The sequence below is a fragment of the Canis lupus genome, chromosome 34, assembly GCF_003254725.2.
Source record: "Canis lupus dingo isolate Sandy chromosome 34, ASM325472v2, whole genome shotgun sequence".
Lineage (NCBI taxonomy): Eukaryota > Metazoa > Chordata > Mammalia > Carnivora > Canidae > Canis > Canis lupus.
The window spans coordinates 6,289,718-6,302,681 of record NC_064276.1 but is presented as its reverse complement, the minus strand read 5'-3'; the positions used below and the strand labels follow the sequence as shown (position 1 = coordinate 6,302,681).

The window sequence follows — 12,964 nt, the reverse complement described above, 5'->3', positions numbered from 1 at the left end:
GAGTTAGTCTGTTCTATAAAATTTCACCAGAATGTATCATGGTGGTGGCAAGCAGAGAAAGCATCCTTTAAATTTTGATGCTAGACTTTTATTTGTGTATAGGCTGAAGAATAGTGATTGAACTCCTTTTTGAAAACAGTTCAGTTTGTTTGCTCAGCAAAGATCAACAGAGCACCTGTCAGGCATGAGTCCGGGCACTGACGCTATAGGCCATGAATATCACATTCTCACTGGTATTATTAGCTAAATCTCATAGCCAATTTTTAAAAAGCATTTTGTTGGGGTGCCTGGGGACACTCAGCCAGTTGAGCATCCGACTCTTGGTTTCAGCTCAGGTCATGGTCTTAGGGTGGTGAGATCGAGCCCCATGTCAGGCTCCATGCTCAGTGTAGAGTCTGCTTGAGACTCTCCCTCTCCCTCTCTCCTTCTGCCCCTCTGCCCCTCTCTCACCCCATGCATGTGTGCTCCCCCTTTGTCTCTAAAATAAACGAATCTTTAAAAAAAAAAAAAAAAGAAGCATTTTGTGTTACAGCATGGATAGCAAAGGTATCTAGGAATGAATGCTTAGTTCCTTGATCTCTATGTGTATAAACTCTGGATTCAACATTAAGGGGTGCAGACCGTTGTTAAGTTGGGGCTATTGTCCAGCATACTTTCATATGCCTGTGTACTGTAGTATTTAAATCTAGGTTCTAGAAAATTCCACAGTTTCAAGAAGCAGTGCTTAATGTTCGTGATTATTTTCTCTATAGAGTCCCGATGTTTCAGGATAGATGGTTCCCTTTTTCAACCAGTAGTGACTCTATCGCGTTGGTCCTGACAGACATATTTTACTTTCTGTTTCAGCACTTCCAGAATCTACTTCAAAATCACACCAAGGCTGAGGGAACTGACATCCCAAGTAGACAGATTATATAACCTAATATTTATAGTACCAGCTTTGACAAAAGCAGTGTCAAGCTACTGACCTCATCTGCACTACATGCTTCTCTGAAGAGTCCTTGAGCAACCAGAACTAGGTCCTTGTCGAGGTGGCTTCCAAGTGGTCCAATGGCCACAATGTGACCCCAGGTAGCTCAGGAATTAGAGCTAGGGCACCCTGTGTGCTAGAGAAGTCATGGGGCCATTGTGAGTAGGCTTGTAAGGCATCATAAGGGCATTTACTAATGTTTTTGTTTTTTTTTAAAGAACCTTTTAAAAATAAGTGAAGAAAAAACCTTGTAGTAAAGGTGTTTAATAAAATAAAATTTGATACCATGAATGTATTTTGCTATTAAAGTTGGGAGTCAGTTCCCAGGGTCTGGTGCCCAGAATGTAGTACTTTTCTTGTTAGGGCTTCAGAAATTGTTTCCACAATTAGAATGAATGCTCGTACTTTCTTCAGACTGGCATGTACTTAAGTGGAAACAAAAACTTCTCTTAGTTAATAAGAGCAGGAAGACATGATCTGATATAAGGAAATACATAAAAATTAGCCAATGGCTATCTGTGTGTCCTTCACACAGAGGATCAGTCCTGAGACGTGGGTCCTGATACAGCCACAGACCAAATTAAAGTCCAAGAGTCCAACGTATCACTTCCTGCCCAGCCTTCACCACAAACCATCTTTGCTTCATCATTGCAATCAACAATGTCCTTCAGAGTGCTTCATTCAAGGGCAAGGGTGTATGCTGAGCAAAAGCATTTGCTTCAGCACCTGTGAGGGTGAATTAAGTGTCATCCATTGTGATATTATATATCAGCAGTTGCTCAGAGGATGCTGATGCTCCCAGAGGCTGAGCAGCCACCATCTTGGGTGGTTCCTGGGCCTGTTTCACAGTGTCAGCCCAGCGCTGACCTTAATCCTTGGAGAGGAAGGCCAAGGCCAGGTAAGCCCAGCAAGCCCCGTGTCTACAACCCTGATGGGGGCTGTAACAGCTGAGGCTGCTGGGAGGTGTCTAGGAATTCTGAAACCTTTTCAACCTTGCTCAGCTCTTTACTTTCTTCCTTTCATGTGTTGTGATATTTTTCCTGGATGCAAATGAGATGAATTTTTAGAAACAGAAAGCCATGTTTGAATAAAGTGACTATTTGTGCTATGAAATTTGGGGAGAGGAGGGAATGAAAAATGTCTGCAGAGGTTTTCTCCAAGTTATATTCTTGCCCTGAAAATGCTCTTGTGTATAAACACTAAAAACTATGATTTTTTTCATTAGATGGGAGATGTAGTGCATTGCATTAGCATCAAGGCCACTATTAGGGCTTGAAGGTATTTTCTTGGCCAGTTTTGACTTTTGTCTTAAGTCTCAATCCTGAGAGGAAAAAAAAAAAAACAAAACAACAAACCAACAGCCATGTCTTGAGTGCTGTGTCAGTGCAAAATAAGGTTCTTTATCAAACCTGAGAAAACAGCAAGTGTTTTTCCCCAGAGTACGTAATAAACTCTCAGGAATTGATGGGAGCTGGATTCAGAGCAAAACAAGAACTTTCTCTCCTAACCGCATAGGCAGTGGAAATAAATTTTGCCTCTTAGTAGTAAAAACTGGATTTGCTTTTTTTTTAATGGAAAGAAAATAAACCTTCTTCCATTTATATGTTGTCTTTGTTTTTAAAGTAATGTAATTCAAAGCGTTTTTACATGGTCTCCCCAGCTGGAACCAAGCTATAGCTTGGATATGACAAAATGTGGATTCCAGTAGAAAGCACCAGTCAAGCAAGGCTCAGACAGCCTCCCCACAACCTGTAAACCTGGATCTGTACCCAGGGTGGGGGGCTAGTGAGCCAGTAAGCTTCCTGGCTCTCCTTGGGGACTAGTTATTTGTCCTCTCTGCAAACTTGAGTGGAAGAAGTAACTGGTCCTTCTGTGTTCATGGTTGGGTAGATAATGAGCGCAGCCATATTTATCCTAGTATGATAACAGGTCATGTTAGGGCATTGCTGATCGCATTCCATAAGTCATTTAGGATGCCAGGAAATCTTGTTGAAGTGGTTTTAGATTTGGGATGCTAGTTTTGGACTGTTTTCATGAAGGAGAGGAAAAAAGAAGGAACTATTTTTTTTAAGACCTTATAATGTACCAGGTAGTTTCTTTAATACTTTACACATATCGTGTCCATTTCCTTTTGCGGCTGTAACACTCTACCACACATGGAGTGACTTAAAATAGAAGAGATTTGTTATCTGCAGTTCTGAAAGTTAGAAGTCCAAAATCAGTCTCAGTGAGCTAAAGTCAAAGTATTGGCAGGACGGGCTCCTTTGAGAGGCTTTGAGGGAGAATGAGTTTCCCTGCCTTTTCAAGTTTCTAGAGCTTGCCTGAATTCCATGACTCCTTGCTCCTCCCTCTGTTTCAAATTCAGCAGCATAGAATCTTCTAGTCTTCCCACCTCCTTCTCCCTCTCCCTTCTCCTCTCTGACTCTCTAACCTCTGATTCTCTGTTGTACTTTCTTCCCTCCATCTGCCACTGGCCCTTCTACTTCCCTCCATAAGGATAATCTAGGATAATCTCCCCATCTCAGGGTCCATGATTTAATCATGTCTACAAAGTTCTGGGTTTGCTAATAAGTAAGGTGACATAATCATGGGTTCCAAGGATTAGGATGGGAACCTCTTTTTAGGGCCATTATCTTCTTATATTTCTTGATCAACTCAATGACCTAAGTCCTTTTTCCTATTTCAACCAGCTAAAGGAGTTGTCCAAATTACATTACCATATCACTCGGCTAGTAAGTAAGTGTGGCCTTTTCTCTTTTGTGTTGGTTCTATGCAGGTTTGTTGCACAGAGGTGCAGTGATCTCTGAGCACAGGTTCGCTAGAGATATCCCCAGGCATGAAGGACTTTTTTTTTTAATAACTATGTTGTTTGTCATTACTGGCCAAATAAGAAAGCATAAGACAATACCAAATGTGTGTCTGACTTGATCATTAGGTAATGTACTGCCATGATAAGCCATGTGTCATCCATGAGGGGGTCAGGAAGTTCTATGGAAAGTCACTCCCACAAGGGACCACAATGTGAAATCTGTCTGTGGCTTTATTTCTATCCTGTGGTGGGAGAGGCTGAGAAGAGGGTGCAGTCTAGAGGAAGATCCCCTGAATTGACATAAAGTTGTGTTCTCTTTTAGTGTGACGTTGGTCAAATTTCTTAACTTCTAAGTTCCTCTGATGGAGGTTATACTTGATCCCTTACTCAATTTAAGAAAGTTTTCCTGACCTCCAAAATGGTGTCCTGTTGAGAAGGTACTCAGTAGCCAGTCTTGAACTCTGATAACTTTGGTGCACTCGCATTAAGCAATGGAAATCAGCTACCATCCTGGCCAGGCCATTGAGCTCGAGGTGGCAGGAGAGAGGGTTTGATGCATCCCTGCCATCCCCAGAGTTCCCTCCTCAGCAGGCTTCATTCTTCCGTGAGGCAAACAGATTGAACAGAGAAATGTTTTGCTTTGTCTGCTGGGATAGTTGGTGGATAATTGCCCTCTTTTTACCAGCGTCATCTCACCAAGTTCAGAAGTTTACTTTTCACCCACAGAATGGGCAGAGTGAGGCAATCCTGGCTGCTCATATTCCAGAACTCATTGTTTCTCCCATTCCCTCCATCTCAATAGGAGCTGAGATGCGGAGTCCAAGCTGAGGCATCTCAAAAGCATGTGCTTCTTAAAAAAAAAATAAATTGGGTATAAAGAGCCCAACGAGAGTTCTAGCCAGTGAGTCTTTCTCACTGCCATTCCTGAAGAATTAAAGCGGCAAATATTATTATAAATGTTACCCAAGGCCTTTGGGTAGGGTGATGCATCCAGTAGAGGTAGCAGAACATAAGAAACTCACATCACACCCTTTGTGCAGTTTGGTTCAGATATGCCGGCCCTACTCAAGCTCTTGCATCATTAAAGATTATTAACAACACTTTCGTCCCAGCCAGAAGAATAGGGTTTTTTTTGTGTGTGTGTATGCATCCACCTTTTTCTATTTTATTAAATAGTCACTTGTACAGTTTTTATTTGGTATCCCTTCCTTGAGGAAGTCATAACTTATATTGTCCTTGGTCACCACTTTCTTCCATTTTATTAAATGATAGAGTATATCATTTTCTCTCTTGAGAGAGAGGTCATAGCCTACTTAAATGTTTCTCACCACCTTATTCTCAGCACTCATTACTAAAGGAATGAATCACACACTTAACCCTTTGCTTGAAAGTTGGAAAAATTAAGAGTCATGGTTTAGTGAAAGGGCTCTCCTCAAAATGTTTGCCATTTGAATCTATCAGCTTGAAGTTCAAGAATTTCTTTAATAGTTTGAGCTATTTTGTCTCATACTGATTACTTAAAATCTCAGGAAGCTCAGATGTTATGCTTCATTGAGAAATTCCAGGGTAAGGGATTTTAGGATGCTGCATTTCACCATGAGCCTTTTACCAGTTTTCTTAAATGAGAAATGAAAGCCAGTTCCAGAAAAAAATATTAATAAGCCTGAAGTATTTTCTGATAGGTCCTTTAGTTAAAATGCTTGAAATTGGTACATATTTTCTAAGATTACAATGAAGGCCATATTTTGAATGTGTACTTTGGCTTCATCCATTAAAGAGAAATCAATAATTATAGATTCAAGACCAAAAGAAAGAGGAGGGATTCATAGGAATCACTGTCAAATTCCCATACCTAATGAAGAACACCACTGTGGGAGATTAGTAATAGGAGCTTACAAAAATAGCATTAACGACTGTTCATTCTTTAACAATTTAGACTTTCAGCTCTGAAGGAAAAAAATAGGGTTACAACAATTAATCAAGCAGAGATTCTCTTAATGAATCAAATATATGCAAGTGTCTATTTATATCATGACAGTAGAAAAGCTAAATGGTAAAATAAAACTCTGCAGAAGTTTCCTCTATGTGAGAAACTTGAGAGCAAAAATCCCATATAATATTTATGGAAAGCAACTCACCTGTCTTGTTGGAGAAACACCTGGGAAACAATTCTATTGCTCCAGATTATCACAAGCTAATCTTTGCTGATAATATAAAGGAAGAACAGAAAACAGAAGTTGCACCCTAAGGAGAGCATCTGGTTTTGATATTTTTGGCCTCTGGGAATTTTTAGTGTCTCATGGAGACCGCCTACTTTTTATACCCTGTGATGCAATATTTTGATGCTGGCAAGATTATATAATAGGCAAAGGATAATCTAGTGGAAAGACTCAAGAAAGTTCCATCCACATCATTTGATATGAGTAAAATAAACCCAATAGAAAGGAATTCTAAAATCAGTCCTTCTGGTTGCGTTATCCATTCTTCTGATATTTATCACATATAGGAGAAAATGTATGTTTACTCCAAAATCAAAGGCAAAGTGTCAAGTCTTCTATGATGTTTTTCCCCTTGCAGATGAAACTACAGATGGACCACTTAACTGTTAATAGGAAAAAGAGCACTTTGTGTTTACCAACAGGGGACTGACTTAAAGTGCTAAAGTTATTGGACATGTTTAATAATTTATTATCACGAGCATAGTCATGGACAAAAACATGGCATTAGTGTTGTGCTTACTGAATTGAGGCACCCATTGATGTTTACACTAAATTAAAAATTAGGACTTATGAATTTCAGAATTTAGTTAATTGCATATGTGTTTTCAAAAGGTGTTATTCTTTGGATTTTTTTTTTTTTATGTTGTCTGAGTGTCCTAAAAGGTTTAGGAAATTTTGTTCTAGGGCTTTTCTGAAAGAATCCTTTAATCTGTTTTTATATATAGGGACCATTTAATATATGTAAGCTGCTGGATGTGAAAATTCTTCCCAGAGACCTGTGTTTTCCATATAGGTGACAAATGATATATATGACTATATGATATGCTCAGGAATGAAACAGGAGGAACATTTGAGGTAATGATATGCACATAAAGCTTTGCATAAACTGTTAAGGTAAAATATGGCTTTTACATATATACTTTAATTAAATACAGAATTATGGAGGATGGAAGGCACTAGTTCTCATATCTATCAAAACTCTTCCTTCTCAATTTTATCTTGGATTATATGTTATATCCCAAGGGATTAACCCCAGGGAATAGAATAAGACATAAGACTTAAGGTACCTGTTCTCTTTGCGCTTAAATTCCAATGACAGGAGACAAACTATAACTTAGTAAATGCATAAATTTGATCAGAAGATGAAGGTTAATGTGACAAAGCACAATGGAGAAGGTCGAGTGGCACATTGGAGAGGCCATCTGGAAGATTTTTCTGGGGAGGCAACATTTGAACTGAAATGAATATTACAGAGGGATGTAGCCTTCTGATAACTTGAAAGTGCCCTAACAGAGGGGGCAGCCCTGCAGAGGTCTTGAATTAGGAACCAGATTGTCCCATTTGAGGAACATAAAGGTCAGTGGGACAGTTGGGTAAAAGAAGAGAATTGGAGAGGGAGACAGGAGCCAGAGCACACACTGGGCCTTTCAAGATGTGCTAAGGACTTGAAATTTTATTATATGCAGAATGGGAAGGCACTGAAGGGTTTAAGTGAGGTAGGGAAATGAACTGGTAACATTCTTAAAAGATCTCTCTGACCGCTAGTGGAGAATGGAGTAGAGGAGGATTAGCAGAGGGATAAGCTTTGAAGTAGTCCAGATAAGAAATAAGAGTAGCTTGGGTTAGACTGGACAGATACAGGGCATATTTTAAAATTAAATAGGAAGGAATTACTGTTAAGTTTGATGTTGGATGACAGAAAGATAAAATCATCAAGAAAGATTCATAAGCTTTGAACTTGAGAAGTGGGTAAGGGCTAGTATGTCACTTATAAGATGTCAAGGTCTTTGGGAACAGTATTCATTGGAGGTAGGGGTGGACTAAAAATCAAGAGTTGAGTTTTTGATCACTTAATTTTGACATACCTATGATATATCCAAAGGGAGATGCCAAGCTATAGTTGTAGATCTGGATCTGAAAATGTAAATTTGGAAGTCATCAACATATAGTTGGTATTTAAAGGACTAAATGAGATTCCCCACCCACCCACCCAGGGAGAGAATATAATGAGAAAATATGAAAATGGCCCAGGGCCAATACACCAGCCAACTTTAGAGAAATGACAGAAGGAGCGGAGTCAGCCAAAGTCACTGAGAAAGATCACTCATGTAGGAGAAAAGCCAGAGAGACCGAGAGGGAAAGTTTAGGGGGACAGTGGTCACCTTAGGTGCTGAAAGAATCACAGTACAGGGAGCTTCAGAGAGGTGAACACCAGTATTGGCAACATGGCAGTCACCAGTGGCCTGGGCAGAGAGGTTGAAAAGACAGAGCTCAGGTAAGGAGAAAATAGGAGGCGAGGAAGGTCATACAGTGACTCTCATGACTATCAACAGCTCTTTTGACATATGCAGCTGTAAAGAGGAGCCAGGAAACTGCTGAGCAGTTTATTAGGTCAAGGTTTTCTTCACTCAAGATGGAAAGTAATGCTGTATTATGTATCTTGCTATGGCATCTCTGCCAATACATTTTACACTGTTAATTGTTTCTACTCTACTATATGGCATAGATTTCCCAACGTTTCTTTCTTTTATTCGGAATCACTGATTCCCAGGAAGGGGAAGGCAGAAGGATGGATTGATTTTTCCCAAAAGGTGACTAACAGTGTTCCTGGATTACAGTCACTATCTAATCACAGTGCTAGTCCATTGCATATGCGAACTCATATCTGGTAATAGCTACAATCGTTGTAACTGACATAGAAGTTAATGAAGAAGTTATTTAATAGATAAATAATAACAACATGGAAACCGTGAAAGGGACCAAAAAGGCTGGGAAGACTGTAGATAAAATACATAGAATGAGGGAGGACAAAAAAATCAAGTCCCAATGTGGGTTAACTTATGTTTTAGAAACACATTCAAGTGAAACCAGAAGATTAAATGTTAGAAGAAAAAGAATTCATCCTCTTAGCGAAAAAAAAAATTTTTTTTTCACATATCAATGAATGTGCCATCGTCACCATATTCCTGGGAGGGTCACTGCCTGGGGTTGAACTGCCTGGGGCTTGAACTTTTCCATGTTGGATAGTTTTCCTAAAAGTGTCATCCTCATTATAAGAATGGAAAAAGCATGGAACACCCAACTGGCTCAGTGGTTGAGTGTCCGCCTTCAGCTCAGGGCATAATCCCGAGGTCCTGGTATCGAGTCCCACATCGGGCTCCCCGCAGGAAGCTTGTGTCTCTTTGTCTCCCTCTCTGTTTCTCATTTTTAAATAAATAAATAAAATATTTAAAAAAAAATAAAAGACTGATAAAAAGCAAGGCTAGGCATTTCCCCTGAAGATCAAAGTCGATCAGCAACTTGGTGCAGTAGTTCAGAATTGAAAAGCAGAAATGGCACAGTGGGAGGCAGCTTGGGATCATTGCCTTAGGTGGAAACTGTCCAGGCTGCCCAAGGTGCTGAGGGTTTCTTCCTACTGCTCGCTGGCTCCTGCCCATCCTGACAGGTCAGGAAAACAAGAGTTCAGGGAATTATGTTTTGACCTCAAAATGGAATTTTCTTGTTGTTCTCTTTTTGCAACCCCCACCCCCACCCCCCACCGACCCTGTCCAGCTTTAGGCACCTTTCTGGCTACATGAGTGCCTGCCAGACTCTCTAAGATATTAAGACTTTGCTTTTCTAAAAAAGACTATAGAATCAAAATATGAGTATTTGATCGTTGACTGTTAGATGAGCTCAGACCCATCTGATGGAATCTAAGGGCTGGCAGGCCACGCTGGGCATCTCAACCCTGAAGGCCATGACCACCCCTTGGACGAGGCTTAGTTACATATATGGGCCCTCTCACTCCAGGACAGGATCCAGTGATTGTAGGACCAAACACAGGGCAGAGTCAGCATGAGGCCAGGTGCACATGTGAGTATATCTTGCAGGGATCTGAGCCCTGAGCTTCTCCCAGTGGCCCTGTCTGTGCTTGGTCCCTGAAGGTCAATATATGGCAGCTGTCTGGGAAGCTGCCTGAGAGTTTAATGCCAGACCAAGTGACTCTGGGGCTTATTTCCCAGGGACATCATCGCTCTAGGAGGCTGACTTGGGGTCCATCTTTGCCATCATGAAACTAGACTGTGCATTCTTTGGGGGCAAGGGCTGTCTATGATTATATTATTTTTCTTTATATTCTTAGAACCTAGTACAGTTCTGCATGGAGTGGGCAGGAACATGCAATCTCAAACACAGCTAGAAAAAACACATCAATAGAGGGTTCTCACTCTCCATTCAGCCTACATAATGCAATTGTAATTATATATGTATTTCAAATTAATTAGTTTAACAGTGTTACTATCAATGGTCCCAAAGCCATATCCTCTAACGCTTTGGACTCCTTATGATTTATAGCAACTCTGGATTCTGGACTGTTCTTATACTATCTTGGTTCACCCTTCGTGATTCTCCTACCTCTGTGTCTTCTGAATCTTTGCAGGTTAAGTGTTATCTTTGAGCACTGCATGCCTCATGATGGCTTTGAGCAAACCCTGCCACTATCTGGTGCATCTTCCCATTTTGAGGCTCACTTATATCGTCATTCATGTTTAATCTTAAAAAAAATAACGAAGATAAACAGCAAAAATATGCCATTTGCTGTCCTCCCAGGCCCATATTCCTCTCCCCAAAAGCTTCTAGTGTGTTTTTGGCTAAAATATTTTTATGAACTTAGGGTACGTTAGCCTCATTGTCATGGAAGTAATCAATACAGCCTTCTAGGGGGGAGTGTACAGATGGGATATTTGTATGTGTTATGAACAATGTAATTTTTATACCAAAGATAAAATATAGGCTTGAAATCATTCCTGCCTGTTAACTTGATCCAGATCTGCTGAAGAACATGCATTTAAAATAGCCTTTGATGAAACACTTGGCTCATGGATACATCGTGGTGACAGTTTACAGGATAATGGATCTTTGAAATAGTGTTAGATTTTGACATGGATGAGTACAGCACTTAACATAATTACTATTTCAAACCTTTGATGGTGAATGTTATTACCAAGTTGGGGAGAAAACAGTTTTGGGGGAATATTTAGGAGTGGTCCACAGGGTGGGTCAGAACACCGATCCAAATGTCAACCACAGATTTTGTGCTTTAAAAAGGGCGGATGGATCGAGAAGCACTCAAAACTCGGGCCATGAAGATGTGACACTGCCAAATGAGTGAGCTTTCTAAAAAGTTATGAGTGGGATTCTGAGTGCTCTATTGAAAAACCAAGGGAAATCCTTTCATTAAAGAGCAGTGCACTTCATCAGCTGATATAAATGAGCATGAAATGTGATAAATTCCACAGGAGAGAGAACTGACACCTCTCTCAAAGTTGCTGATGCATAATGGGGTGGTGGGGGGAGTTAAAACTTGCCCTTAAATAAGTTTGCTTTTTATATGCTTTTATGAAAAATGTTCCCATCATTTCCCATGTAAATCAGTATTTATAGCTACTGTCTTGTGCCTGTAATGACATCACAATTGTATTTCACGGGGAAAAGAGCAATATGAGCATGAAGCCTAGAAAGGCCAAATCAAGAATATTATGCAGAAAAAAGAGAGAGAGACCGAAACTATGGTATTTTATGAGTATTTTCTCTAGAGAATGATGACTTTAATCATTTCATCTCTTACTCTCTTTCTTCAATGGTGAAATAGAGAATGATGGGCTGGATTGTTTTCTCTAGTCTCGTGAAAAATAATGGCTAATACAATGCTCCAGCTGAGAATGGATTTGGGAAACTTGCTTTTCTGATGCTTCAAAGGAAGTTCTGTGTTTGCTTCCTGTCCAGCCTTTGAGTACCCTTGAGTAGAGGAATGAGGAATTGAAAAATCGTTGTTACCATGCATGTTTCCAGAGTCACTTACACCCTGCAGAGCAGGACCTAGGTCTGATGCTCCCTGCACACCCCCTCTCCCAGAGTATTGCTCAGGCTTCTGGAAGGCGGGTGCTTGGGTGGGGGTTCAGCATTCTGAATTCCAAATGCCCTAAAGAGAGTGACCAGAAAGTAGCTGACACTTGATATCAGAGCACAAGGTTAGCTGAACTCATTTGATGTGGTATGGGCTTCACTGGGAAATTTTTAAGAGTGAAAATAAAAGCAGAGCCAGCATCTGCATCTTCAAAGTCCTTAAAAGAAAGAGCCTCCAAGCCATAAAGGCCAGGAGGTACTTTTTCAGCCAATAGACAGGAAATGTTGAAAACAGAAAGCATCAAAGACCGTCCCAGCGAGGGTCCAGTTTCTATAAGAGCTTTGGGAAGGAAGATGGCTCTCTTGGGTTATCTGGTTACCAATGAACAGATTCCTAATTACCTCCCTTTCCAGTAATATTTTTATCCCCATCTACTCTTAAGTCATGATTCAGAGACATTTCTTTATATGAGGAACTGATAGATAAGACATTTGAGTTATGAACCTGAATTTTTGTTTCTTCAACAGGCACGCCAAATATCCACATGGACGGACTCATTTCTGTGCTGCTGACATTTTAGTACTAAGGATAAGGAGAGAAGCCCTAAAAGCTTCTAAAATGAAGGGGGAGGGGGAGGAAACCTCATAGGTTAAGTGTGATGAGATAAGAGTTGGATTTTCATTTCTTGTAAACAACACCAGATGTTAAAACACACACACACACACACACACACACACACACGAGCAGAATCTTAAAAATACTTAACAAAAGTTTTTTGCACTTTGTATACCAAGTCAAATGACCATTCATCGATGAGGTTAAAGTAAAGACTCGTGAGCATAGGTGCACTCAGAAAATGCAACCCACAGGTGTGTGGTGGTACAGTGATTTTAGGATTCCCTCCAGTAAAACATAAAAAATGAATTCAAACAAAAGAGAAAAGAAGGTGGGAAGTAAGAGAAACTTCATGAGCCAAGAAACTGGTAAAGCTTGAAAGATAAGACTAAATAATTGTAGTTGCCTAATGCAAGAATAGAACTATTAATTAAAACAGCAAGAAGAACAAAACTCTAATATTT

General features: G+C 40.1%; 1 protein-coding gene and 1 long non-coding RNA gene across 3 annotated transcripts in view; one reads left to right on the top strand and one right to left on the bottom strand.

Annotated features, from left to right (window-relative positions):
- LOC125754343 (uncharacterized) overlaps window positions 1–6,054 on the bottom strand; it is a 29,170-nt gene extending 23,116 nt beyond the window's left edge. For both annotated transcript variants that reach the window (XR_007408301.1, XR_007408302.1), the window contains exon 1: window positions 5,918–6,054. This is a non-coding gene — a long non-coding RNA (uncharacterized LOC125754343). The remainder of the gene's footprint in view (window positions 1–5,917) is intronic.
- The window catches only part of ADCY2 (adenylate cyclase 2), a 387,968-nt gene that overhangs the window by 202,639 nt on the left and 172,365 nt on the right, over window positions 1–12,964 (top strand). The gene's annotated exons all lie outside the window — the stretch shown is intronic.